This window comes from Populus alba, chromosome 13 (genome assembly GCF_005239225.2).
Source record: "Populus alba chromosome 13, ASM523922v2, whole genome shotgun sequence".
In the NCBI taxonomy this organism is placed as follows: Eukaryota; Viridiplantae; Streptophyta; class Magnoliopsida; order Malpighiales; family Salicaceae; genus Populus; species Populus alba.
The window spans coordinates 13,473,555-13,477,609 of record NC_133296.1 but is presented as its reverse complement, the minus strand read 5'-3'; the positions used below and the strand labels follow the sequence as shown (position 1 = coordinate 13,477,609).

The 4,055-nt window shown below is 33.7% G+C and overlaps 1 long non-coding RNA gene across 1 annotated transcript; it reads left to right on the top strand.

Moving 5' to 3' along the window:
• On the top strand, positions 1-1,297 carry LOC118050427 (uncharacterized). The gene is made up of 2 exons (XR_004687873.2): positions 1-758; positions 1,078-1,297. It is a non-coding gene; the product is annotated as an uncharacterized lncRNA (long non-coding RNA).
• Positions 1,298-4,055: the final 2,758 nt, after the last annotated feature.

Here is a 4,055-nt window from a genome sequence, read left to right as displayed (position 1 = left end):
ATAAATAAAAAAAACAATTCAAATAAAATCAAATTTCCCCGTCAAAATGAAAAATCAAAACCTCTTCCTCTCTCTCTAATATCGATGGAGAAATGCTTGATATCAGTTGACCGATTCACCGAGTCAAGCCAGGACTCACTTACACACGGACCACACTCAAGGCTTGACCTCAAAATGGGGAAAAGGTCCTCTCTTTTGCTCCAAACTAATAGCTAAACTCTTACCTTTCAAGTTCTCTGATTTCAACCTCTCTCTACTTCGCGTCGTCGATCTTCACATCTGGCATTATTTTTCTCTCATTTCTCCGACCATTGGATCTCAAATCACAACTCATGTCATGGCCCTCGATGCCCACCATTGCCCTGGTAAGCCAATTTTTTTTATGTTTTCTTTTTTATCCCGGAACCGACCGACCGAGTTCGCTTGCTTATTCAATCGCAATGTATGATATATTTTGAGAATCGATTTTGGAAAAAGAAATCATTACCTTTCGGAAATCACTTTTTGGATGGTTGACTACGGAGATTTGATGGGATTGAATTGTAACGGAAGGGGTCATGTTTTTGTTTTGTGGGGAGTTTGGATGCTTGATGTATACGAGGGATTTTCGATGGGAAGTTGATAGCGAGAGGGAAAAGGATGCGAGGAGTAGGCCACTTAATGTTCTCAAGAATGAGACAGTTGATGTTCCTTACTCGGATAATACGTATTGTAATCTGTCTTATGATTTTCCCACTCGAGAAGTTGCTGCTTAGCAGGTAGGATTTACATATTTCTTGTTCACATAGCAGTTCTTTCTTTGAGTGTTTTTTGGTAGGTGCTGACGATTAATGTGCATTGCAGATAATGGATACCGGTTAATAGGGATGAAGTATGGATAAAGAGCTAAATATTATTGGTGCTGGAAATGAGAAAATATAGTCAGCAATTGATTAGTATTCATGTCTTAGGAATGGTCATGAAAGTAAGTAGATTTATTTAGAGTTTATGGGTTTGGCAGAGATTACAGTGCTTCAAAATAGGTAACAGATAAGTTATACAACTTTTCTTACTGGTTTAATTACTTGGTAATGACAGGTTGTTGATATCATTGCTTCTCATCCAGAGCATGACATCGTTATTGGTATTGATACTTTGGGGAAAGAAGAGCTTCTAATTCACATTTCACGTGTGCTTAACATAAAGGTACAATCATCGTTGATGTTTGATGGAAGATTATGTTCTTCTATATGCGTGGATTATGAAGGATGTGTTTCTGTAAAGCACATAACCAAATTCTTAGCTCAGTTTTCATGCCTGTTTATTGTTTTTATTCTGATTCTAGGGCACCCATATTTTCTCATCGTTTTACAAGAAAGTAGTTGTTGAATGAAATTTAGTGAGCTACATGCAAATTACATTTGCGAACTATTTCTGGTTTAAGTTTGTTTTAGCTTTAATTTCCTTTCCTTCTTTGAAGATTTAGGTGCGGCCAGAGCGTTTACAAACCATGCATATTCTTGGATTCCATGACACATTCACAACTAAAACTTCTCTAACAAGAGTCCAAGCAGTTCCTCATAACAGTTTTAGCATTGAAACTTTAGAGGGATTAGACACAATGCGGCCAACAATAGGAATCATGCCATCTGGTCTTCCATGGGTGCCGAAACCTGTTAAAGGAGATGTCAATCTTTTTGGCTCTCTTTTAACTTCTTGTTACAAAAAGAGACAGTCGTCTGATAAGCTGGACGGTAATTTATGATATGCTGAAAGGTATCACCACTACATGTTTTTAGTTCCTTACTCTGATCACTCATGCTTCGCAGAGATACAAGAGTTTATTGAACTTTTCTAGCTAACTAACATGAAAGGTATTGTGTCTTCATCATCCTGTTATGTTGACCCATTTTATTACTTCAGTCGCCTTTGTGGTGGAAACCAACCACCAAAGAGGTTCGTCTACAAGAATGAAAGGAAAGAGGAAGGCAAAAAAGAAGTTGTTGTCTCTTATTTTGAAAGTGGTAATTCTCCTGAGGCAGGAAGGAAAAAAAACAGGCCAATAAGAGTGGATTATAAAAGAGATAATCCACGCAAAACGAGCGCATCAAGAAGAGTGAGTCGTGGAGCCAAAATTATGGAAAGTGACTGTTCAGATTAAAAGTGTTAACTTCTGTAATTGGGTGAGCCAAAAAACTACTTGTAGAAATACTTGCAATCATGATAGGGTGAGCCAAAAAAATATTTGTAGAAATACTTGCAATCGAGCATATATCTGTAGAATTCTGGTATGGTTATAACATGGTACCGAGAGTTGCGGGAAATGATAATTTGCCTTATTATCAGTATCTCAAGTTTTACCGTGCAGTAGTTGATGAACTTCATCATGAATTATCAAATACGAGGAGTCCATATCTGAATCTTATTTAGAATGAAAATCACAATCTAGTTTTTCAAGCAGCACATACCACATTATCTGTGTTCATTGCAAAAAAAATTTCTAGTGGATTTTTCCAATTATCTTGATGGAACATGTGGTTGATGTACTTACGAAACCGAACAACTGGGATACATTGATCCAAATTCTTCAGGTATTTTGTTAATGCAAAACTTATGGGATTTTGTCTGCTTGTGCACCCCTTATAGATATTTAAACTCTCAATTAACATCATTAAGACACACTAACTGTGAGACTTTTAGTGCAGGCATTCACCTAGCTTTTTAAGTGCTTTGCCTTATCTCATTCTGCATGTTGAACTTTACATTATAAGCTGACAATGTTCATTAGTAGTGTCATGTATTAAAGATCAAGAAATGGGTTTTAGCCTTGTTTGGATCCCTTGTTAAGGTGACTTTGGTTTGACTGCAAAGTCACAACTTCTTATGGTCGACAGTGGGCCAGAACTCAACACACGGTCCCCCCTTGAAATGATGCCAAGAAAAATGGCCTCCTGAGCTGGAATTGGTGGTGATTTTGTGTCATATTGCAGAAACCTGTGAGAAATTCGTGGAATTCTACGTAATTTTCCTAGGAAAACTCAAAACTTCTGCTACCTTTTTTGTCATGTTAAGCTGATGGTATCTTAGTTTTTGAACCCGAATTCAGCTTGTCTTTTTTTTTTTTTTTTTTAAAGTTGTCATTGTTTTATTTGTGCTTCCACCGACATCATTTTCTTTTTTATTTCTCAAACTAGAAACTAAGATAAAGAAAAAATAAATAAATTCTTGAACTAAAATATTTGATCCCTAAGTTAAAAGGGATTAAATAGGAACTTTTGCAAAACCCAAGGTAAAATTTAGTAAAAAGGCAATGGAATAATTTAAAAAAAATATATATAATAGGGTTGCCTTTTTTCTTCTTCTTTAAAAAAAAATTATAATACTGTTGCCTTTTTTCTTCTTCTTTAATTTTGTTTCCCAAACTTTCAATTTTGCACAAACAACAAAATCAAATAAATTTCTGTAAAACTGAAAATCAAAATCAATCCAATAAGGGGACATTTTGCTAAGATTACAAGAGTCCCATAAAAAAAAAAAAAAAAAAAAAAAAAAACCAAATGAAGATAACCAATTTCCAATAAACAACTACATAAAAAAAAGCCAAATGAAAAAAAAAAAGATTAAAAATAAAATATTGTTTGAAGAGAGTTAAAGTGAATTCATCGAATCTTAAAGTTGATATCAACAAGTTTAACAATGTAAATAATTATTTTTCAATGTCTTTTCAAATTATAAATATATTACGATAATATATATTTTTCATTTTAAAAATATTATTTTTAACATTAATATATTAAAAAAATCCAAAATCTTAAAAATACTAATTTTATAGAAAAAAAAAATTTTAAAATTTAATATAACATCCTTTGAAAAGCGGTTCCAAACTACTTATAAAAGTTGCAATGAATAGTTAATAATAAAGTTTAACATAAAAAAGCATCATTGTTTTTCCTTGGAGATTATTATTTCATGCTTTTCCTTGAAGATTATTCCGAAAATGATCAAAATACATGGTTAGTCTCACCTTACTCAAGGCCCGGCATATCAATTACTTGTTTATATTGCAGCACAAGAAG